We start from the raw sequence: 25,963 nt of genomic DNA on the forward strand, positions 1-25,963 counted from the left end.
TACCAATTGTTTTCTTGGTGACTATGGTCCCAGCTGCCTTGAGATCATTGACAAGATCCTCCCGTGTAGTTCTGGGCTGATTCCTCACCGTTCTCATGATCATTGCAACTCCACGAGGTGAGATCTTGCATGGAGCCCCAGGCCCAGGAAGATTGACAGTTCTTTTATGTTTCTTCCATTTGCGAATAATCACAGCAACTGTTGTCACCTTCTCACCAAGCTGCTTGGCAATGGTCTTGTAGCCCATTCCAGCCTTGTGTAGGTCTACAATCTTGTCCCTGACATCCTTGGAGAGCTCTTTGGTCTTGGCCATGGTGGAGAGTTTGGAATCTGATTGATTGATTGCTTCTGTGGACAGGTGTCTTTTATACAGTTAACAAGCTGAGATTAGGAGCACTCCCTTTAAGAGTGTTCCTAATCTCAGCTCGTTACCTGTATAAAAGACACCTGGGAGCCAGAAATCTTTCTGATTGAGAGGGGGTCAAATACTTATTTCCCTCATTAAAATGCAAATAAATTAATAACATTTTTGACATGCGTTTTTCTGGTTTTTTTTGTTGTCATTCTGTCTCTCACTGTTCAAATAAACCTACCATTAAAATGATAGACTTATCATTTTTTTGTCAGTGGGCAAACGTACAAAATCAGCAGGGGATTAAATACTTTTTTCCCTCACTGTATCACCAGTTACGCCAACACAGAACAGGCTGATGACAAGAATGAAACACCAACATTTTCACTCAATATGTCCATCCTCTCAGTGTCAATATCTACATTTATTTAGCCTACTAACACTCTTGAGGTAATTATGTCTGTCTCAAATAGACCATGTATATATGTGTCTCAGCAGCTATATAATCTTATTCAAGTGCAGCATAACGTTATAACAAAACAGAATAACTTAAACCTGAAGCTGAAACGTGGAGTCCCAGCGATGCCGATTGTGCGAGTCAGTCCATTTGGGCCGTCGACCTCACTTCCAACCGACTCGAGGCCCTTAGCCAACCACAACCGAGCAAACACCACACGCACGGGACAATATGCAACGCACTCTGTAGATCAACTACATTATTACCAGAATAAACATGAACTAACAACACTTGACAACATTTAATGTAATAACTGTTAATTTGCTGTCGAGGTAAAACGCATTCCTCCATTCTTCAGCCCAGGTGGCTTCTTGAAGTTTAACCACGGGCAAGCTGATACTGAACTCCTGGCAGGGTGAGTCACATTACCTCGCTTTCCCAAACAGGTGAGTTGTTGAATTCGAACCACAGGTAAGCTGACGCTGAACTTCTGGCAGGGTGAGTCACATTACCTCGCTTTCCCAAACAGGTGAGTTGTTGAATTCGAACCACAGGTAAGCTGACGCTGAACTTCTGGCAGGGTGAGTCACATTACCTCGCTTTCCCAAACAGGTGAGTTGTTGAACTCGAACCACAGGTAAGCTGACACGAAACTCCTGGCAGCATGAGTCACATTAGCTCACTTTTCCGATCAAGTGAGTTGTTGAACTCGAACCACAGCACTGTAGTCTGCGCTCGTTCAACTAGAGGTGCTGGCAGGTTTTTTTTGCCGCTCCTGTTCCACTCGCATTTATCTTTGTCTTTTAACTTCATCTTTTTAATACTTATTTCAATACTTTAATGAAACGTATATTTTTTGCAAGTCGCCTAGTTTTTCAAGTTTTACCAAACACACCGCGCCTGCAGAACGCCGAACACACTGCGCCCCCCAGCGAACGCTGACCGCAACAGCGGGCCCACCGCTTCCAGAGGTGTGGGTTTTGGGGAATTGATCCTTGTGGCGGTACCCCGGGGTACCAAATGATACAGAATCGCCGAGGCAATTAAATATTTTATTTCTGGGACACTTTTTTTCCAGGGGTGTTACTTAACTCCGCGACTGGGGTACCAATCAATCCGAAATCAGTGCTACTCCACGATGTCGAAACGCCAAACAGCATAACAAAATCCGTTATCGAAAAATTCAACTTTGAATAGTGCATCGTGTACAGCTCGTCGAGATGTGTCGATTGCCGCATCGCCGACCATCAACAGACTTAAAATGACTGCATCACGGGCATTATGCGAGAGCCGGGTACTATGGTCCCTCGCGGTCGTGAGAAGGTTCAATTATTCTCCTATAACACGGTTGTTGCCTGGTAACACAATCCACTTTTCCATACTGGAAGAAACGCGGTATTTGCCGGAAACAAATTTGGGACCTGATCCTCTGCCTGAGAACTTTGTTTACTCTGCTGCGTAGGGCTGATTTTCTGTAAAAGCACAAAATAAGTGTGGTACTCAATCTGCTGCCTGGTAACACTGCTAGCTCAACACCGAACTGAAATACTACACCCAATGGAAATAAATTTGGGACTTGACCTTCTGCCTGATAGCACTGTTCACTCTCCAACATGCAACATGATATTGTATTTGCATACCAGAAATAGGTAGTTTGGAATTATGTTGATATACAGGTCCACAGTTCACATATGAATGCTGTCTTGCCCACAAGAAGTATGTGGTTGAGAATTCGGCTGGTAACGCGTCTCAACTTCAACACAGGCAAGGACTGTACTTGAATACCCAAAGCATGGAATTTGCATCTCCAATAAAACTGTGCTGACTGGAAATAAATCTGGGACTTGATCTTCGGCCTCAAAACACTGTTCCCTCTCCAACACTGGATATCATCTTCTTGGTTCTTTCGGTAAAGTCACGTAGAATGGAAATAAAATAATAAAAATAAGACATAATAAAATTCTCACGACGTTTCGGCCACAACACAAGTAGCCTTCTTCAGGTGAATGAACAGGACTGTCCAGAAGACAGCGCTTGAGTGAACATTGCTAAGCATGGATCGCGTCTTTTAAGCTGTGTGGGCAGAATTAACATATGAATTAGCATGTCACCCAGCACCACCACCAGATCGCAGGAGGGTGGCGGCTGGGCAGACAGAAAAGGAAGGTAAAAGAGCAGCCAAGGTGCGCTGCTCTGTCCTGTGTTGCGTTGTAACTCTGCTATAAACTGTAACTTATTTTAATGCAAAACGAAGTTGCCTCTGTGGTAGCAGCTATATTGGAGAAACCAAACGACATATCTCGGACCGCATCCGTGAACATAAAGCAGACTTGAAACACGGTAGGACTAACTCCTCAGCCGTGGCAGATCACTGTTATAATTCAGTGGGCTCACATTACATTGACTTCTCCAAGACGGAGGTTCTCTGCAAGCCATCCGGCTACCATGAGAGATTCGTTCATGAGGCCATCCACATATACAAACACAGAGACAATTTCAACCGAGAAGATGGATTCTGGCTTAGTAACCATTGGAAAGACATCATAAACCATTTAGGTTCTTAATTGATTGTATTTTACGGTGACCTTCAGACCACCGTCCATTCGCTGGCACTGCCTCTTAATACCTTTCACACGTCGGTCAATGGTATGGTTTATAGCATGTGGTATAATAGTATAACATTGTAATGTTTAACATAATTCATAAGGCAATATATAGTATCGTAATTGTATAGTGAATATACATCAGTATGGTATATAGTAGGGTTGATAGAATAAGACGTAGTGTAATGTTACAAGTCTAATACTTGATAGTCTAAAGTATAGGGTAGTGTATAGTAACGCATTGTATAATTCAAAGGTGGAATTTTGTCTATGGATATGATATTATACCATGTAGTTTAGATTGGAAGGTATAATATTGTACTGTATAGTAGTCCAGTTTATAGCAGAGTTACAACGCAACACGGGACAGAGCAGCGCACCTTGGCTGCTCTTTAACCTTCCTTTTCTGTCTGCCCAGCCGCCAACCTCCTCCGATCTGGTGGTGGTGCTGGATGACATGCTAATTCATGTTAATTCCGCCCATACAGCTTAAAAGACGCGATCCATGCTTAGCAATGTTCACTCAAGCGCTGTCTTCTGGACAGTCCTGCTCATTCACCTGAAGAAGGCCACTTGTGTTGTGGCCAAAACGTCGTGAGAATTTTATTTTATTATGTTTTATTTTTATTCTTTTATTTCCATTCTACGTGACTTTACCGAAAGAATCAAGAACATGAATCCCTGCAGTCAGGAAAGCTTTAAATCGAAACTGGACATCATGTTGTATTCGCATACCAGAATTTGGTATCTTGGAATACTGCTGATAACAGGTCTCATCTTCAACACGTATGAATGCTGTATCTGGCCACAAGAAATATGTAGCTTGGAATTCGGCTGATAACACAGTCGGCCTATCTTTTCATGAGGCTCCACTGTCCAGATCCTCGAGAGCACAGGGTATATTATCTGTACATTTTTGACAAGCAGCGGTTTGTTTTCTGCAACTTGCGAAGCTTGTTGTTGATTCCTGTTCAAACATCAGGTTCCGAACAAGATGGTCTCCCGTTGTCTTTGCCACCAAGACGCTCTTACCGCCCTGCCTCGCTGAACTCGGCCGTCTCTCTCCATGAAGGCAGTGGTCCCTGGATACGCTTCACTTTGATTGAGGCTGAGATTATTTAATAATTTAGAGGCACATCGGCTCACTGTAAATATTTTTCCTTTGAAAACGTTTTATCATTAAATTGCGTGCCGAACACAATTGCACTGCCTCCACTCCCTTCACCCACCCACCCCACAGGTGCTGGTGAGAGGGTGCGAGGGGCGGGTGGTGATGTGGCCTTATGGTTGTGGAGTGCGAGGCCACATAGTCCGGCAAAACAACCCCCTACCTCCTCGCGGTGACGGACGGGCAACTCTGTCGTGGACAGTGCTGTGGGGGGAAGGCCAATTCCGATTGGCTCCTCACCTCATGGCGTCTGTGACCACTACAGTGGCTAAACGGGGGCTCTGGACGGGTGCAAGGGGCTGGTAACCCCTCCATCTTCAATAAATTACCACTAAACCACGAATTAAATATGTAACTAATAAGCTTGTGCCGGAGGCCCCGGGGGGACAGGCGTCTATGACGTATCCTGGCCAAACCCCATTTGGCAGAGCCAGGAGATTGAATCTCTACCCTCGGGGCTCCTCCAGAAACAACGAAAAGCCACTACGGATGGCCACGTGGAATGTTCGAACGCTCACTGCGGAGGAGAGCCAGCCAATGCTCTGTCGGGAGCTGGACCGGTACCGCCTGGATCTCTGTGGCATTCAGAAGGTCCGGTGGACTGGTTCTGGCTCCTGCCACCATGAGGGGTGGACAGTCCTCTACTCGGGGCAGCAGACTGCCAAACAACAGGGTGTGGCTCTTCTTTTGAACAAAAGAATGAAGGGGGCGTGGGAGCGTGGCAGTGAGTTGTGGGAAACTGTAAGCCCCAGGCTACTTTGGGCTCGCCTTCCCATCAACCGGAGGCGAGGAGTGGTGGTCGTGGTTACTTATGCCCCCACCGAAGACGAACATCCGTGGAGGGATGCAGGCAAAGCTGATGAGTCAGATGCCTTCCATGATCTCCTGTCACAGGTGTTGGCTAAAGTGGCCCCTCGGGAAAGAGTCATCTTGTTGGGTGACTTCAATGCTCGAGTTGGTCATGATGCTGGCACCTGGTCTGGAGTGATTGGAGGGCATGGGCCAGATCAGCTCAATAACAACGGTAGGAGGCTGCTAGATTTTTGTGCAGCCCATGGGCTTGTAATTACCAACATGCTGTTCTGACATCGGCGCATCCACACAACATCATGGATGCATGCCGGGTCCAAGCAAGAACATCTGCTGGACTACATAGTGACAGACCAGCGGATGCAAGCCCATGTCTTTGACACCAGGACCTACCATGGAGCTGATCTGCCCTCTGAAAATCGACTAGTCATCTGTAAGATGCGCCTGCCATTCTTCCACTCCAGTGGTGGGTGTACACCCAGGACCCCATTCCAAGCTAAAGTGGCCTGGTCTCAGTTGTCTGATGAAAGTTGCAAACGAGAATTTCATCATCGCTTGTGGCCGGGGTTGGCATCGTCCCCCACTCCTCCTGATGTCGAGGGTAAATGGGCGAGGTTTAGGACTGTGACTCATGCAGCTGCAATGGCTGCTTTGGGCACGCGGTCCAGACCTCCCCAGAGACCCTGGCTGACAGAGGAGGTGTTCAAGATGGTTGAGAAAAAGCGACAGGCCCACTGTCATCGGCTACAGAATCCCACGTCAGAGAATGAGGAGGCTTACGGCAGCTTTCGCTAGGAGGTTCGGAGAGCCGTGAGGTGCTGCAAGGATGGATGGTGGTAGCGGGTTGCTGAGGAGATGGAGTCTGCCTCAGTGGCCCGCGATCACAAATCTCAATTTAACTCCATCAAAAAAGTAACCTGCAGCGCCACACCTATTACCATCATTAGGGGAAAAACGGTGATCCAATCTCCGACCCCCAGGAACAGGTTTGCAGATTTGCTGAGCATTTCTGTGAGGTCCTGGGGGAGGGAAAATCCCTCAGCCAGGAAAACATCGGGGCACAAAGTGAGGATGACCCTGCTGAGGCTGCGGTGCCTCAAATATTGGAAGAAGTCACCCCCTTTGAGTGGCTGGCTGAGGTGCCATCTGTTGAGGAAGTACTGAAGGCGATCCAGAGTCTGAGACCAGGAAAGGCAGCGGGCAGAGATGATCTCCCAAGCAAAATGCTGAGGGAGGGTGGCGTTTGTGCACAGACTGCCCTATATGACATCATAACAACAGTCTGGACCACTGGACGGGTTCCGCAGGATTGGAAGGATGCCCTGGTGGTCCCCCTCTTTAAGAAGGGGGACCGCACAGACTGTAACAACTACAGGGGCATCTCACTCCTCAGTGTGCCGGGAAAGGTCCTGGCAAGGATTATTCAACATCGCCTTGCCAGGCACGCTGAGGAGAGGCTTGCGGAGCCCCAATGCGGTTTGAGGAAAGGGCGGTCCTGCACAGATGCCATATTTTCTGTCTATCTGCTACAGCAGAGGTGTAGGGAATTCCAACAAGACCTACATCTCTGCTTTATTGACCTGGTCAAAGCCTATGATACCATTAGTAGGCCTGGGCTCTGGGTTGTTCTTCGTGCTTTTGGAGTCCCTGACCCTCGGCTCACGATCATTAAGGACCTTCATGATGGTGAGCGGGCCCGAGTAAAACTACGTGGCCGGGAGTCAGAGCCATTCCCTGTACACCTTGGGGTGTCAAGATCGGTCTCTGTGGAGGAGGATTGTGAAGGACGCTATTGGGCAGTTGGAGGCAGTCGCCCTCCAACAACAACGGAGGGCGGAGGAGCGACACTCACAACAACGAGCGGAGCGCCGGGTGGCTAAAGCACAGCAGGTTGGCACAGTAGGGGGCACAGGTGGTGCACAAGCCAGTCGTCTCAGTCAGTCGACCCATGGCACCTGGGTCTGCCCCGTGACCTCCTGCCAGCGGGCGTTCGGCACTTCACGTGGCCTCAAGGTGCACATGGCCTGGCACAAGCGTCGTGGTGACGTCACCACCACTTAGTGCCGAATGGCGGTTGTTGTTATTGTTATGGTTGTGGAGTGTGAGGCCACATTACCCCGTCCCTCGCACCCTCTCATCCGCACCCTTGGGGCGAGAGGGCTTCACCGCACCTGGCATAACCTCACTTGTTTTTCTCCCCTGGCTAGAGACAAGAGATCGGCAGTCATCGACTTATGAACGTTTCTTAAGTTTAACCGTTTGTAAGTTGGAACACAATAATCCAATAATGTACTGTATTTAAATGCACATACGGTCAGTGTTATAAAATGTGTTACTGTTCAACAGGGAAGCATTGTTAAACTCAATAATAAGATAAAATATTGTGCATTTGCATGTAATACTGTTGTACAATATTTCGTGCATGTAATACTGCAATAAATATGGCATAGTAAATGAAACAGAATAAAGTAACAAGTTGGAAATAAAATATTGTTTTATTTCGCTTACTTTGAGTCCCGATGTTGGCTTGCTTGTCAGAAGGGGCGCAATGAGACCTCACAATAGCGCACACAACGATGGTCCCCCATGTCGCTTTCGCAGAATATTAGCGAGGAGTGCCTATGAAGTCCGTCAGGCACACGAAGGGGTGGATGGCTAGCACCACGCCTGCCACAGTGGCAATGTTTACACACCACACCAGATACTCATCTGAGGCTGAGTCGACCTAGGGGAGGTTGAGGACCCATTCATATAATCGTCACTGGTGTTGGTCTTGAGTGGGAATCGAACTCGGGTTGCCGGGTTGGTAGCACAGCACGCTAACCATTGCACGACCTCTCCCCCACAAACACAACCGCCATTTGCCACTAAGTAGTGCTGACGTCACAACGGTGCTTGTTTAGGCTACGTGCACTTTAAGGCCACGCAAAGTATCGAATGCCCGCTGGTAGGAGGTCACTGGATAGACCCAGGTGCCATGAGTTGACTGACTGAGATGACTGACTGATGCACTACGTGTGCCCTCTAGTGTGCCAACTTGCTGTGTTTTAGCCGCCTGGCGCTCTGCTCGTTGTTGTGAGCGTCACTCCTTTGCCCTATATTGTTGCTGGAGGACGACTGCCTGCCTCCAACTGCCCAGTAGCATCCTTCACAAGTCTCCTCCACATTTCCATAGAAGAAACTTCATTGGGCTATCATTTGTGGCCAGGTCGCTTCTGAAAACGAGCTATATAGCTCAAAAGTGGGTCTTTCCTACTAAAATTAAATAGTTAAACAGTTTAAATAGTTCTCATGGTAAAAAATAACAGTATATAAAAACAAGTTTTTCAATGCACACACTTTTATTTGCACTCAAAAGCAGAACATTTATTATTTAGACCCCAAAATGAATACTATTTTATGCGGTGAACAAAAGTGTGTGGTTTTCTTAGTATATGTTAAACCTCGGATTGCGAGTAACTTGGTCTGCGAGTGTTTTGCAAGACGAGCAAACTTTTTAACTAAATATTAATTTGATAAACGAGCGAGGTCTTGCAATAGGAGTAGTATCGTATACGCTTTGTGTGCCGAGCGTCACGTGATCACAACTGATATACGAGTTCTTTGGATTACAAACACGTTTCCGGAACGAATTATGCTCGCAATCCAAGGTTTTGTATATGTTAAATTCAGCAATTTAATTTAAAGCATTTCTCGCAACAATAATTATAAAACATTTCCAATTAAAATAGCGATTCACAATAAAGGTTTTTGGGTGAGATCGGGTAAGTAAAAATGTGTCGTAACCCTCCACCACCCGACGCAGCCAGTAAGGTTTGTCACGTAAACAATGCGCCAATTAGTTACTACTTCAGCCCACCAGTGTGTTGTAGAGTAAATCCACAACATTTACAATTTTGATACGACGTATTGCTGGTAATTACATCCAGCATCATCGGGCGATTTGCCAGAATAGTGAAGCAATCCACCTGCTTCCGGTCTTAAACGGAGCAAGATGACGTCATCACTGAACCCATCAGGTGCAGAGATCAGAGGCAAAGGAGGGGGGTATTGCAATTATATAATACTAGTGAGAAGTACCCGGCATTGCCCAGGTCTTAAAAATATTTCAAAACTACTCTTAAAAAATGTAACAGCAGTGTGTACTGACTGTGGTGGTTCCTGCTATGATTACAACAGTGCATACTGTGGTGGCACCTGATTTCACTGCAGCAGTGCATACTGTGGTGGTACCTGCTATGATGACAGCAGTGCATACTGTGGTGGTACCTGCTATGATGACAGCAGTGCATAATGAATGTGGTGGTACCTGCTTTCACTGCAGCAATGCATACTGTGGTAGTAGCTGCTATGATCACAGCAGTGCATACCGACTGTGATGGTACCTGCTATGACTACAGTAGTACATGCTGATTCTATAGCAGTATTTATCGACTCTATAGCACAAAGTACTCACCTGACAGAGTGGTGTGGTGAGGCCTAGTCCCGTGCAGAGCCTCCGGTCTCGCCAAGATTGTCCAGCCGGGCGAGGTAGCACCTTGGCAGTCTGGGGCTGGGCTGCTACCCCCCCCCCCCCCAGCCACGATCCCCCCGCCCGCTCTGCAGTCATATCTACGACGTATAGTGGTAGCACCTAACTGAGATAGTGAAGAATTTACCTGAGCGTTTAGTGTATTTTTATCGGATTTTTTACGCAAAAGAAAATGTCCCCCTCACTCCCACCGAAGGCGTGCGACTTGGTATGGGCCATCCTCCCCACCAAAGGCGCATGAGTTGGTATGGTCATGCATGCGTCAGTAATAAATAAATAAATAGGCGCACAGAAATCACACTAAATCGCTAATTAAACTAATTTTAAGTTGACGGATGTGAAAAAAGAATAGGGCTTGCTCACCGCGGGGCTTACGGCGTGGTGCCTGGCTATTTTTTTTTACGTAAACCCCACTGTTGGAGAGCCAAGCACGCAACAACACACAAACGCACACACAATTTTTGACTTTTACATATATATGGACGAGCGGTAAGTACCCGGCGTTGCCCGGGAAAAAAAGACAACACATACACACATCGACTGACGCACAGACATCGACCCACACACATAGAAACACATCGACTTACACGCACACACACACACATACATAGACTCACAGACACATTGACCTACACACACACATATGGACTTACAAAGATAGACATATCGACTAAGACACACACACAGGGACTTACACACACACTTACACACATGGACCCACGCACACACATCGACTTACAGACACACATCGACTCACACATACATAGACTCACACACAGACATATGAACTTACACACACACACACATATCGACGCACACACACACACATGACTGTCACACATACACATTGCCATACACACATCAACTGACACACATAGACTCCCACACAAACATACATGGACTCATACTCTTTGGTTCTATTCGGTAAAGTCACGTAGGTAAAAAATAAAACAACAAAAATCACGACGTTTCGGCCACAACACAAGCGGCCTTCATCAGGTGAAGGGACCAGACTGTCTCGAGGACAGCGCTGGAGTGAAACACAGCCAAGCTCAGACCGCGACCTTTAAGCTGTGTGAGAGTAATTAAGGTGCCTTGACAAGGGTGGGGAGTGGGTAGGGAGGGGGTCGACCTGTGCAGGCTGCCGAGGGGGCATGGCAGCGTCCACATGCTGGTGGTGTGAAAAGGGGATTTTAAGAAGCTGCGAAAGTTTGGGGTACCACTACTTAAAAAAAAAAACTGTACCATTGAAAAATTAGTTTAATGTTTGGTTCGATTTAGAACATCTTTCCAATGGTTGCTTAATTTGAAACCATCTTCTCGGTTGAAATTGTGTCTGTGTTTGTAGATCTTAAAATCCCCTTTTCACACCACCAGCATGTGCACGCTGCCGTGCGCCCTCGCCAGCCTGCACAGGTCGACCCCCTCCCTACCTTTCATCATGCTAAGTCCGCCTATTAAGATGCAATTTTTTATGCTAATTCCTTTGTCAAGGCACCTTAATTACTCTCACACAGCTTAAAGGTCGCGGTCTGAACTTGGCTGTATTTCACTCCAGCGCTGTCCTCGAGACAGTCTGGTCCCTTCACCTGATGAAGGCCACTTGTGTTGTGGCCGAAACATCGCGATTTTTGTTGTTTTATTTTTTACCTACGTGACTTTGCCGAATAGAACCAAAGAGTATGGATCCTTGCAGTCACGAAAGCTTCAAATCTAGAATACATGGACTCACACACGCACATAGAGCCACACACACATGGACGTACAGTGAGGGAAAAAAGTATTTAATCCCCTGCTGATTTTGTACGTTTGTCCACTGACGAAGAAATTATCAGTCTATAATTTTAATGGTAGGTTTATTTGAACAGTGAGAGACAGAATAACAACAACAAAATCCAGAAAAACGCATGTCAAAAATGTTAGAAATTGATTTGCATTTTAATGAGGGAAATAAGTATTTGACCCCTCTGCAAAACATGACTTAGTACTTGGTAGCAAAACCCTTGTTGGCAATCACAGAGGTCAGACGTTTCTTGTAGTTGGCCACTAGGTTTGCACACATCTCAGGAGGGATTTTGTCCCACTCCTCTTTGCAGATCTTCTCCAAGTCATTAAGGTTTCGAGGCTGACATTTGGCAACTCGAACCTTCAGCTCCCTCCACAGATTTTCCATGGGATTAATGTCTGGAGACTGGCTAGGCCTCTCCAGGACCTTAATGTGCTTCTTCTTGAGCCACTCCTTTGTTACCTTGGCCGTGTGTTTTGGGTCATTCTCATGCTGGAATACCCATCCACGACCCATTTTCAATGCCATGGCTGAGGAAAGGAGGTTCTCACCCAAGATTTGACGGTACATGGCCCCGTCCATTGTCCATTTGACGCGGTGAAGTTGTCCTGTCCCCTTAGCAGAAAAACATCCCCAAAGCATAATGTTTCCACCTCCATGTTTGACGGTGGGGATGGTGTTATTGGGGTCATAGGCAGCATTCCTCCTCCTCCAAACACGGCGAGTTGAGTTGATGCCAAAGAGCTCCATTTTGGTCTCATCTGACCACAACACTTTCACCCAGTTGTCCTCTGAATCATTCAGATGTTCATTGGCAAACTTCAGACGGGCATGTATATGTGCTTTCTTGAGCAGGGGGACCTTGCGGGCACTGCAGGATTTCAGTCCTTCACGGCGTAGTGTTACCAATTGTTTTCTTGGTGACTATGGTCCCAGCTGCCTTGAGATCATTGACAAGATCCTCCCGTATAATTTTGGGCTGATTCCTCACCGTTCTCATGATCATTGCAACTCCACGAGGTGACATCTTGCATGGAGCTCCAGGCCGTTGGAGATTGACAGATCTTTTGTGTTTCTTCCATTTGCGAATAATCGCACCAACTGTTGTCACCTTCTCACCAAGCTGCTTGGCAATGGTCTTGTAGCCCATTCCAGCCTTGTGTAGGTCTACAATCTTGTCCCTGACATCCTTGGAGAGCTCTTTGGTCTTGGCCATGGTGGAGAGTTTGGAATCTGATTGATTGCTTCTGTGGACAGGTGTCTTTTATACAGGTAACAAGCTGAGATTCGGAGCACTCCCTTTAAGAGTGTGCTCCTAATCTCAGATCGTTACCTGTATAAAAGACACCTGGGAGCCAGAAATCTTTCTGATTGAGAGGGGATCAGATACTTATTTCCCTCATTAAAATGCAAATCAATTATAATCAACTACTTTTTTCCCTCACTGTACGCACACACACACACTCATGTACGTTCAGACACACACACATGGACTCACATGCACACATAGACCAAAACACACGCAGAAAGAAATGTATTTACACTGACTTACATGGAGCGACGCACACACAGCGATTAACGCACACGCACACCGACTGACACAAACACACAGACATATCGACTCACACACACAAACACATCGACTCTGACACACAGACTCACACAAACACACATTTACTCACACACACAGACACATCGACTTACACACACACATCGCCACAGACACGTACATCGACCCACACGCACACATGGACTTTGGCATTATTGTGAAAAGATGTAACTTAATTAAAAAAGAGTAGTTTTCTACACACACACACATTGACTAACACACACACATAGACTTACGCACACACACATCGACGGTATGCACTTTCACTACAGCAGTGCACACGGACTGTGGTGGTACCTGCTTTAACTACAGCAGTACAAACCGACGGTGGTGGTTCGTGGTATCACTACAGCAGTGCCTAGTGACTGTGGTGTAACCTGCTGTCACAAAGGCAGTGCATACTGACAGTGGTGGTACCTGGTATCACAAGAGCAGTGCATACTGACTGTGGTGGCACGTGCTTTCACTACAGCAGTGCATGTTGAATGTGGTGGTAGCTGCTATGATAACAGCAGTGCATACTGTGGTGGTACATGGTTTAACAGCAGTGCATACTGAATGTGCTGGTACCTGCTATGATGACAGCAGTGCATAGTGACTGTGGTGGTCCCTGCTATGACTACAGCAGTGCATAGTGTGGTGGTGCCTGCTATCACTACAGCTGTCCATAGCGACGTTGGTGGTACCTGCTTTCACTACAGCAGTGCATACTGACTTTGGTGGTACCTGCTATGATTACAGCAGAGCATACTGTGGTGGTAGGTGCTTTCCCTACAGCAGTGCATGCATACTGTGGTGTAGCTTCTATGATTACAGCAGGGCAAGCGACAGTGGTGGTACCTGCTATGATGACAGCAGTGCATAGTCACTGTGGTGGTACCGGCTAGCACTACAGTAGTACATGCTGACTTTTTAGCAGTATATATGGAATCTACAGCACAAAGTAGTGTAGTGTTGTAAAGACGGGTAAACTTCTTAGGAGGCACACTCTGTTTATTGTAACTGTTCCTTACACAATCCTTAACACACACAGAGGGATATTCAGTCCCCTCACCCGATACCCTAGGAAGGTACAGCCTCCTAGTTTGGCGGGACTTGCACGTCTACCACTAACCTCCTAGCTTTTGTTGGACTTGCACGTCTACCGCTAACCTCCTTGATACCTAAGGAGGTACAGCCTCCGGACTTGGCGGGACTTACACGTCTACCGCTATCCTAGCCTAGAGTCCTCCGGCTTGGACCTAGGGGAGGCTATCTGACCCACCGCTGGCCCGGTGGGTCCTCACCACTGGGTATGCCGAGCCTTAGCCCTCAAAAGGGCTGGAAGGCTGGTCCAGGGTCCTGGCTAGTCATCAGCCCAGTCTTCGTGTAGGGAGAGAACTCCCCGAGCTCTGTTGGGTCACCCTTCTTATACTCGTTCGTGGCCAGGTATAACCAATTCTAGATTTAAAGCTTTCGTGACTGCTAGGATCCATACTCTTTGGTTCCATTGGGTAAAGTCAAGTAGGTGAAAATAAAAATAAAATAACAAAAAATCACGACGTTTCGGCCACAACACAAGCGGCCTTCATCAGGTGAAGGGACGAGACTGTCTGGAGGACAGGACAGCGCTGTCCTCCAGACAGTCTCGTCCCTTCACCTGATGAAGGCCGCTTGTGTTGTGGCCGAAACATCGTGATTTTTTGTTATTTTATTTTTATTTTCACCTACGTGGCTACGATCCACTTCACCTCGTCTGACCCCAACAGTTATGTACCTCGAGGTAACGCTGCACTGACCCCTTGATACCTGGTGGCAATGCAGGTTACCGAACAGTGCGTAGTTAACACCTTTACATCACCCCCTCCTTCGGAAGCTCCAGCCGTCCCGGCTGCAACAATGCGAAACACCGAAATGCAATGACGGAAGAATTGTGAGTGTGCCTCACGAACAACAAGAACAAGAACGAGAACAAGAGAAAAACCCATATAAATACCCCCCTAACAACGTAACGTATATACAGGAAAGAGAGCATCATAAAAGCCGGCGAGATTTAGCGCGCGTGTGTTTCGCAGGGCCATCGTAGGGGATGGTAGGCTTCATCGGCGGTACAAGAGGAGGATGAACAAGAACATCCGGTGGGCCTTTAGGCATCTCCACGGGGACACCTGACGCTCCATGGTCCATCGAGGCCGAACATGGCCTGCACGGAGCTGTCAGTCCAGTGTCATCTGTGGGAGGAATGACACGCCTGCGCTGTGGGTTAGGCACCAACGGGGCAACATCCGGCTCGTCGGATGCGTCGCACACTCGGCCCCCATGTCGTGTGTGTTGTGGAGGGACGCGTGGCGTGACGAAGGGTTTCAACCGAGAGGGGTGAACGAACCAGCGACTCCGTCCCCAGCAAATTTTAATACATTGGGGACGCAGGACCTCCACCACCTCTACCGGACCCCGCCATGGCCTGAGGAGTTTTGCCGATGTGGACACCGGCACCTCGGGGCAGTGAAGCCATGCCCTGTCTCCCGGTGCCCACCGATGCGTGGACGTCCGAGGGTCACGCAGTCTCAAATTCGCTCATTGGCGGGAAGCCGAATTTTCAATGGCAGCCTCCCGTGCCTCGGCCAACTTACGGAGGTTGAATCGCAAGTGGGCTTTGATTTTTGCGATGGCTGTTCGATTTCCAGCCTAACGTCGGCAGGACGAAAGGCATCCCTGCTGTACATTAAAAAGAACGGGGAAAATTCCATCGCCGCGTGAGGTGCCATGCGGTACGTGGCGAGGACTCCCGGAACCTGCAAGTCCCAATCGAGGTGGGATTCATCGACCTGATGGCATAACATAGCGGTGAGAGTCCTATGCAGGCGCTCCACCATGCCGTCGGTTTGGGGATGGTAGGGCGAAGTGCAGACTTTCTTTGTGCCCAACAGGCGGAAAACCTCATTCAGCAGGACTCCTGAAAAATTTCTTCCCTGATTGATCAGCAACCATTCTGGTGCGCCCTTGTCCAGGACGTAGCCCTGAACAAAAGCGTCCACAACGGCTGCTGCCGACTGGTTGGGGAGGGCCCAGGCCATAGACCACCGCGTAAAATACTCCACCCCAAACAGAAGGTACTTATTACCCCGTGGCGTAGAAGGAAAAGGGCCCAAAATATTAAAAGCCACCAACTCGTTTATACGAGACACCGAAATGGGTTGCAGGGGTGGACATGCCGGTTTAGCCGGCGGTTTAAATTGCACGCAGTGGGTGCACCCCAGCAGAATGTCAGATACATCACGCAGCATGCCTGGCCAGAAAAATTGCAACCGCAACAACCGAATAGTTTTATGGACACCCAGGTGTAATAACTGCTCGTGCGCTGCCCATACGGCTTTACATCGCAAGGCGGAGGGCACAACGATTTTGTGTTGACACAAGTCAGCATCCCAATGCATCAGTAACCCACGCTTCATAACAGATGAATTAAATTTCCCCTGACGCGGAGCCGCATTATTCGCGTGACGACACAACCGCAACAATGACATGTCATCGTTCTGGTGCCGACCTCATTCGGCCAAAGTCAGCCCCAGCAAGTTGTCAGTGGTCGTTGGATCCATGTGATCTGACATCGGCGCGGAGGCAACGGGAAGGGCGGTGGACACCGTTTCGAGAGGCGCGACCCGCACAGGCGGTTTACAACGGCCCGAGCCCAAAAAGCACACACATTTTTGAGCCGGCGGGAGGCGAGACAACGCATCAGCATTTGTGTGTTGTGCACCCTTACGGTAAGTAACGTTGAAATCATAGTCCTGAAGGACTTCGAGCCACTGAGAAAGCTGGCCGGATGGTTAGTCACCCCGCAGAGCGTACTGTAATGCCGAATGATCAGATCGCACGGTAAAATGCTGACCATACAGGTACGGCCTGTATTTCTGAATAAAAAAAAAACAATGGCCAGCAGCTCACGTCGGGTAACACAGTATCTTTGTTCAGCAGGAGACGAGACTCTGCTACCATAGGCAACGACCCTTTCAATGCCATCAACTTTTTGGGACAGAACACCCCCAATCCCCGTATTGCTAGCGTCGGTGTCCAACACGAACGGTACGGAAAAATCGGGGTATGCAAGGGACGGTGCCGTCATGAGTGCGTTCCACAAGGAGTCGAACGCGGCCTGTTCTGCGTCCCCCCAATGAAACGCCACCCCTTTTGACGTAAGGGCATGGAGCGGCTTGGCAATCTTCGCGAAGCCAACAACAAAACGGCGGTAGTACGACGCAAAACCAATAAAACTACAAACATCGCCCGCAGATGTAGGGGTCGGCCATTGTTGAACACATTTGTTTTTTTCAGGGTCGGTAGAGATTCCCGAGCGGCTAACTATGTGGCCCAGATAGCGCACAGACTCACGCAGAAGGTGACACTTCTGCAGCTTGAATTTTAAGTTAGCGGCCCGCATTTTCAAGAAGACAGCACGCAACCGTTCGATGTGTTCGCCGAACGTGCGGCTAAAGACGATGACGTCGTCAAGATAAATGAGACATGAGTACCACTGGAGCCCAGCAAGGACCAGCTCCATGAGCCTCTGGAACATCGCTGGGGCCGAGTGGAGACCCATGGGCAATCTATTAAACTCAAAAATGCCCTGTGGTGTCCGAAAAGCAGTCTTAGGTTTTGACGCTTCGTCAAGGGGGAGTTGCCAAAACCCCGACAGAAGGTCCAAAGTGGAGAAATAGTGCGCCCCTGCCAGGGCATCCAATGACTTGTCCATACGAGGGAGAGGGTAGGCATCAGCTACCGAGATTTTATTTAGGCGCCGAAAAACGCAAAAACGAAGACTGCCATCGTGCTTTTTGACCAGCACTATTGGAGCACCCCAGGGACTAGTGGAGGGAGAAATGATATCGGCCTCCAGCATATCATCCACAGCCGATTTAACATACTGTTTCTCCGCCGGGCTAAGCCGAAACGGGTTTTGTCAAATTGGGGCAGCGTCACCAGTATCAATGTGGTGACGCAGTAGCTTGGTGCAGCCAATATCAAATTTAGATTTACTGAATACATCGGAAAATTCTCGCAGAAGAGCGCGCAATTTAATTTGCTGCGAACGAGACAGATCACCCGTGTCCGTGCAGAGCGCGTCCAACCATCTCTCATCCGATTCGGAAGGAGGTGGGACCTGCGGCGTGTCACTCACGTGTCCCGCGACTCCGGTCCCCAGTAGCACCGGGGTCGCGTGAGTGAGCACAGTTTTTTGAGGAATGACGGTTGTGGACAATCCGACATTCAAAACCTGCAAGAACGGCTCCCTCTCGGCTGCTACGAGGGTCTGTGCAGCCACCAAATCTAACCCCTTAGCAGCTGTGTTTGAAGGCCCCAGCAAAATGCCATGTGCCGAGGCATCCGGGGCTAGCGTTTTTTTTAGTCGCAAGGGCACGAGCATTTGTGTCCCTGGCGGAATGTGGACTGTGCTCGCCTGCACCAAGGCATTTGCTATGCGTGGATGTGAGGGTGTGGGCAAGAACGCCATCCGTTGACGCGACGGGAGTTTGATGCAGCCTTGATCTACAAGGATCTTAATAGGCATTTTTGCGAGAAATTCAGTGCCTAAAAAACACGGCACGGCGAGGGAAGAAGAGACCAAAATAGGCCCTGCCAATTTAATGTCACCAATCGAAATTTGCACGCGAATTTGCCCAATAATGCCCAGCGAACTGCCATTAGCGGCGAAACATGGGATAGAAACCCGTCCCAAGGGGCGGCATCGTACGGGCAGTATATTATAAATTAAATCAGAAATTATCGTAGCCGACGCACCAGTATTGACCAACACACGAAATTCCACACCCTCAATTGATCCGACAACCACGGATGAACCTGCCATCGCCGCGACTACCCTATGGGCCAACTTAGACCACTGCCCAGGTCCAAGTGGCCGTGAAGAACCCCCGGAACACCCCCCATCACACGCCGAATCGCGAGCCTTTCCTATGGTGCGTTGCGGTGTGTATGGTGTGAATGGGGGCCGAGCGTGAGAGGCGTCGCGACTTGCCTGACTGTGCCGCGATGTCGTGGGCGCCCTGTAGTCCTGGCCTCCGGATCCGGAGGGGCGTCGTCGAGGTGCACGGCAGTCGGAGGAGATGTGGCCTCGTCGGCCACAGTTGAAACACGTTATGTCGCCGCGTGGAGGAGGCCGACCCCGCTGCTGGTCGTCGCGGCGACCAGCATGGTCGGACGATCGCCGGCCCGTTGACCTGGTAGCCCTGAAGGCCCAGTCGGGGGAGAACTCGGCGTCCCCGTTCGAAAGCTCCGTTATCGAAGCCGAGGCGGCGATGGTCGATTCCGTGTGGAGCAGCAGATGTGCGTGGATGCTCCGAGTGGCTCGTAGCAAGCACATACTGTCGTCGTCCACCGCTTGGATGACGATGCGCAGCTCGCGCGCCAGCTCCAGCATCTTCTGGAAAATGATAGCGTGATGGCCTCGTCGTCCATGTGGGGGTAACCCGCTCTTGCCATCGCGAGTAGGAGACTCCTTAGGGCGGCGTTGCCTGTCGTAGAATCGGCTGCGGACGTCGGACGGCGGCCCGTAGACGTCGGACATCCGTCGGAGGGCCGATTGCAGAGTTGCCCTGTGTTGCCTGGGTATGGTGAGGAGCGAGGCGAGAGTGTCGTCGTCCAGATTGGCCGGTAGCGCTCGGAGCGCCTGTGCGTCCGACCACCCCACCATATCTTGGTGGCTCAGGAAGCGACGCTGGAACACCGCCCAGTCGCCACTTTCAGATGCGAATTCCCGGAAGATGGGCAGGCGCTGTTGGAGGGCGGACGTTGTCTCCTCCTCGGCTTGCACCGTCTCGAGTCAGAGATCAGTGATTGCTTGGCCGAGTGAGTCTACTGTACCCTGTTGGTACAGTGATGATGCGGCGTCCGCGGAGTATCTTGAATTTACAGCATCGCGCGCTGATGACGCTGCGGGTCGTAATTAGCCCCCAGCGTTCCCAGGATGCCCCTGGCTGCCGCTTCCGGCAGAATCACGTGGTTCCTCGGCGGGAAAATCAAAATGTCCACCTTGGCCGATGGCGGGAACATCTGCCGGCGGTTGATTCGGCCCGCCCGCGACCTCCGAGTTGATTTCATCGAGAATGGAGGCCGCGGCGTGTAGAAGTCGGGCGAGACGACTGTGTGCTGCCCAGAGTCCGTCCCCCATGGCAGGAGGAGCGACCAGCTGCTGAACCGGTGGCTGGGCGGTTGTCAACGTGGCAGCATTCTCAGCGGAGCTGGCGGTTCCCGCAGGTGAGGCAGAGTTATCTTCATTCTGGCTTCGCACGTGGGCCGAACTTCTCGTTTCCATTTCCAACCACTCCTGACACCAGTTGTAGTGTTGTAAAGACCAGTAAACTTCTTAGGAGGCACACTCTGTTTATTGTAACTGTTCCTTACACAATCCTTAACACACACAGAGGGATATTCGGTCCCCTCACCTGATACCCTAGGAAGGTACAGCCTCCTAGTTTGGCGGGACTTGCACATGTACCGCTAACCTCCTAGCTTGGTGGGACTTGCACGTCTACCGCTAACCTCCTTGATACCTAAGGAGGTACAGCCTCCGGACTTGGCGGGACTTACACGTCTACCGCTACCCTAGCCTAGAGTCCTCCGGCTTGGACCTAGGGGAGGCTATCTGACCCACCGCTGGCCCGGTGGGTCCTCACCACTGAGTATGCCGAGCCTTAGCCCTCAAAAGGGCTGGAAGGTTGGTCCAGGGTCCTGGCTAGTCTTCAGTCCAGTCTTCGGTCTTCGCGTAGGGAGAGAACTCCCCGAGCTCTGTTGGGTCACCCTTCTTATACTCGTTCGTGGCCAGGTATAACCAATCACACATTCCCATGTGGAACTGGCTGATTAGTTCTCCCTAAACTGGCTACGATCCACTTCACCTCGTCTGACCCCAACTGTTATGTACCCCGAGGTAACGCTGCACTGCCCCCTTGATACCTGGTGGCAATGCAGGTTACCGAACAGTGCGTGGTTAACACCTCTACAGTAGTAAGCTGATAGTGCCGTGTTGAGGCCTAGTCCCGTGCAGAGCCCCCGGGCTCACCTAGATTTCCCAGCCCGCCGAGGTGTGACCTTGGCAGGCTGGAGCTGGGCCAGTCCCCCCGGCTACGCGACAACAATGTGATGTAAGCGCTATAATAATGATATGTAGGGGCTCTATAGTAGTTGCAGGACATATTGGGGTATCATAGGGGTGTGGTGGGGAGAAGAGGACATCGCACAGTGAAGAATGTACGTGTTTGGTGTGTTTTTGCTGCATGTGTAAGGCATATGAAAATTTGTGGCGATTGTGTGTGCGTTGCTAGGGGCAACCCATGTGAGCAGTGCAATGTGTAATGAGATAAATGCTTAGAAGACTAATTTGTGGGACTTACGTCTTATATAAATGCATATAATACAAAAGTGTGCGAATAACCTCGTGGGCGCTCTGCGCAAGTGCAGCTGGCTGCGTTGTGACCCAGCGCGCGGCGAGGGAAATAAATAAGTAATAGCTAAACTAGGTAAATTAATTAATAACCTCTCCAAAAAACGCAAATTTTACTGATTTAAAGGTGACGGACGTGAAAAAGGAATGGCCTATTCCCACCGCGGGGCTTAGGGCGTGCTGGCTGGCAATTTTTTTTGGACATAAAGCCCACCGTTCGAGAGCCAAATCCATCGCAAACGCGCGCACGCGGAGACTTTTATATATGACTAGCGGTAAGTACCCGGCATTGCCCGGGCGAAAAAGACAAACACACACATCGAACTGCACACACAGACATTGACCCACACACACACAAAGACATCGACTTACACAGACACACATATGGACTCACGCACACACATACGTAGACTCTCACACACACATCGACCTAAGCACACATACACATATGGACTCACACACACAGACATGTACTTTAGATACACACACATTAAGTTACACACACAAATATCGACTGACACACACATTGACTTACACACACAAATATCGACTGACACACACACATTGACTTACACACACACATATGGACTAACACACACATGGACTAACACCCACACATATGGACTCACACACACACACATCGACTGACACACATAGACGCACACACACACAGTGACTTACACACACACATGGACCCACGCACACACATTGACTAACACACACATAGCGACTGACACAACAACAACAACAACCGCCATTCGCCACTAAGTGGCGGTGATGTCACCACGACGCTTGTGCCAGGCCATGTGCACCTTGAGGCCACGTGAAGTGTCGAACGCCCGCGGGCAGGTTACAGGGCAGACCCAAGTGCCACGGGTCGACTGACTAAGATGACTGGCTGATGCACCACCTGTGCCCCCTACTGTGCCAACCTGCTGTGCTTTAGCCACCCGGCGCTCCGCTTGTTGTTGTGAGCGTCGCTCCTCCGCCCTCTGTTGTTGTTGGAGGGCGACTACCTCCAACTGCCCAGTAGCATCTTTCACGAGCCTCCTCCACAGAGGCCGATCTTGACACCGCTGGTACCAGTCATCGGCAAGTCCACTCAGCTCCACGTCCTCCTGTACCACATCACTCCATATTTTCTCTAGCCCGTGCCGCGCCCGTTTAGCCCCCTCGATCCGGCCAAACAAAAGCTGTTTCGGCATGCGGTGGCTGGGCATGCGGGCTACATGACCCAACCAACACAGCCTTGCCTGCCGGAGGAGCTCACCGATGGGACCTTGCCCAGATTTTTCAAGGATTTGTGAGCTCCTCACACAATCCAGCCTGGTTAAACCCAGGATGGATCGTAGGTAGGCAGGCTAGCCTAAATGTTTCTAACCGGCGAAGATGTTCCATTAGGGGGGACTGACACACACACACATGGACTGACACGCACACTTGGACTTACACACACACATCGACGTACACACACACATCTAGCGTTGCCCTGGCAAAAAATACACAGACACACATGGACTTACACACACACACATGGACCTAAACGCACACACATATGGACTCAAACACACACACATCGACTGATACACACACATCGACTGACACAGCAATCCCCGATGATGCCACAGCTAGAACAATTTTCTCCCTCTGGCGAGCCTTAGCGAGGAGCAGGTTTTGTTTAGCAGTCCATGTATAGTATATGCCAACTTACTTGTTTCGTGATAGTAAACAATGAACCTGAGTTCTTATCTGCACACAAACATTATTGTAATATCTGCCAACTTATAAGTTTCATAATAGTCAACAATAAATGTGAGTTATTATCTGCACAGAAACATTATTGTTATATCTGCCAACTTATTTTTTTCATAAGGGTAAACAATGAACCTGAGTTCTTATGTGCACACAAACATTATTGTAATATCTGGCAACGTATTTGTTCATAATAGTAAGCAATTAACCTAAGTTATTATATGCACACAAACATAATTATTGTAATATCTGGCAACCTATTTGTTTAATAATAGAAAACAATGAACCAGAGTTCTTATGTGCACACAAAGATTATGATTGTAATATCTGGCAACGTATTTGTTTCATAATAGTGTAGTGTTTGACTTTACGCGGACAACTTCTGTCTTTCTTCAAACACCGCTTTATTTACATCATTCAACATGTCCTCCACACTCCACAGTATCCTGGTCACCACGGCAAGCTCGCTGTGCTCCGCCCGTCTCGCTCACCACCTTTGTCTCCCCACTATCACTTCACTTCTCCGCACACAGCGTCTTCGCACTCAGCGAGTCTCCATTCAGCAACTCGCACACAGCGTCATCGCACACAGCGAGTCTCCATTCAGCAACTCGCACACAGCGTCTTCATCGTCCAGCTCCCAACTCCAACCAACCTCTGTCTCTCTGTGTCTCCCCCAATTTATCCCCATTCTCATTATCGCTAATTAATTGGCCCGCGTGCCTCCGCACGCTTCGCATCCTCAAACACCTGTCCTTCTCCAGACATCCCCACGCCTCCTCACCCTTGACAACAGCCACAGCCAATCACCGCCGTTGCTGATCCTCTGTCTTAATTGGCCCAACCGTTACCTCATCATTTCAGCCTTTGCACCTGGCTATCCTAAGACGACCCACACTGTTTACGCCTTCTCCATAGGCTGACCCCAGATAAACCCACACTCTCCGTGTGATCATGCAATCGCGCAGTTTCCACAACACACATTCATACTCCACTACAATAGTAAGCAATGAACCTGAGTTATTATCTGCACACAAACATTATTTGTAATATTTGCCAACTTACTTGTTTAATAATAGTAAACAATTAACCTGAGTTTTTAGCGTAAGAAGCAAGGAAATTTGTGCTTAGCATAGACGTGGTGAGGCCTTGTCCCGTGCGGAGCCCCCGTCCTGGCCTACATTGCCGAGGCGGCGGAGGTGGCACGTTGCCAGGCTGGGGGCTCGGCCGCTACGTCCGCACCCCCCCTTCCCACCATCCCCCCGCCCGTGCAACAATAATGCTATATAAGCACTATAATATTATTATCTACGGACTCTCTAGTATTAACTGCACGCAACGGTGTTGGGGGGGGCGGGCGAAGAGGACATGACATTGTGAAGAAATAGCCGCAGTATTATGTGTATATTTATTGCATGTGAAACGCGTAAAAGAAAATGTCCTCCCTGAGCTCGACCAAACGCGCATCACTTAGCAGGGTCCCACCTCCACCCATTTGGCATGAGTTGGTATGGCCGATATCTCGCAATAAATAAATAAATGTCAACATCCCACTAAATCGCTAATTTAACTAATTTAAAGGTGACGGACGTGAAAAAGGAATAGCCTATTCCCACCGCGGGGCTTAAGGCGTGCTGCCTGGCAATTTTTTTTCGACGTGAACCCCACCGTTTGAGAACCAAATCCCTCACAGAGACTTTTATATATAAGGGGGAAAAAAGACGAGCGGGAAGAACCCGGCGTTGCCCGGGTGAAAAATATATTTCAAAACTTATCTTAAAAACCTTACATATACATACACAGATACTAAGGTATTATGAAAGCCCGATGGGCTGTTTGTGCATTTTCTGCACCAAATTTTTTATAAGAGGCTTGCACAAGTCCAAAAAGATATACAAAGTGTGGGGCAAATAGTTGATCTAAAAGGTTTCCGAAAGTTGTCGACCCCCCCCCCTCAGAAAATATATTTACACCCGTGTAGGTATATATACCTACACACCCTACATACAACAGAGTAAGTAGTATCTATTGACTTTGTTGTTGTATCCACTGACTGTACAGTAGTATCTACTGAGCCAGTAATAGTTACTGACTGTTTAGTAGTATTTACTCACCATAATGGTTTAGTATCTACTAATTCAATATAGCAGTATCTACCAACTCGATAGCAGTATCTACTATTACTACAGCAGTGCATACTGACTATGGTGGTACCTGCTATGATTGCAGCAGTGCATACTGTGGTGGTGCCTGCTATGATTACAGCAGTGAATATTGACTGTGGTGGTACCTGCTATGATTACAGTAGTACATACTGACTGTGGTGGTACCTGCTATGATACCAGCAGTGCATACTGACTGTGGTGGAACCTGATTTCACTACAGCAATGCATACCGACTGTGGTGATATGTGCTATCACTACAGCAGTGCATAATCACTGTAGTGGTCCCTGCTATG

Source organism: Petromyzon marinus, chromosome 4 (genome assembly GCF_048934315.1).
Source record: "Petromyzon marinus isolate PM22_M1 ecotype Great Lakes invasive population chromosome 4, UKy_Petmar_22M1.pri1.0, whole genome shotgun sequence".
Taxonomy (NCBI): domain Eukaryota; kingdom Metazoa; phylum Chordata; class Hyperoartia; order Petromyzontiformes; family Petromyzontidae; genus Petromyzon; species Petromyzon marinus.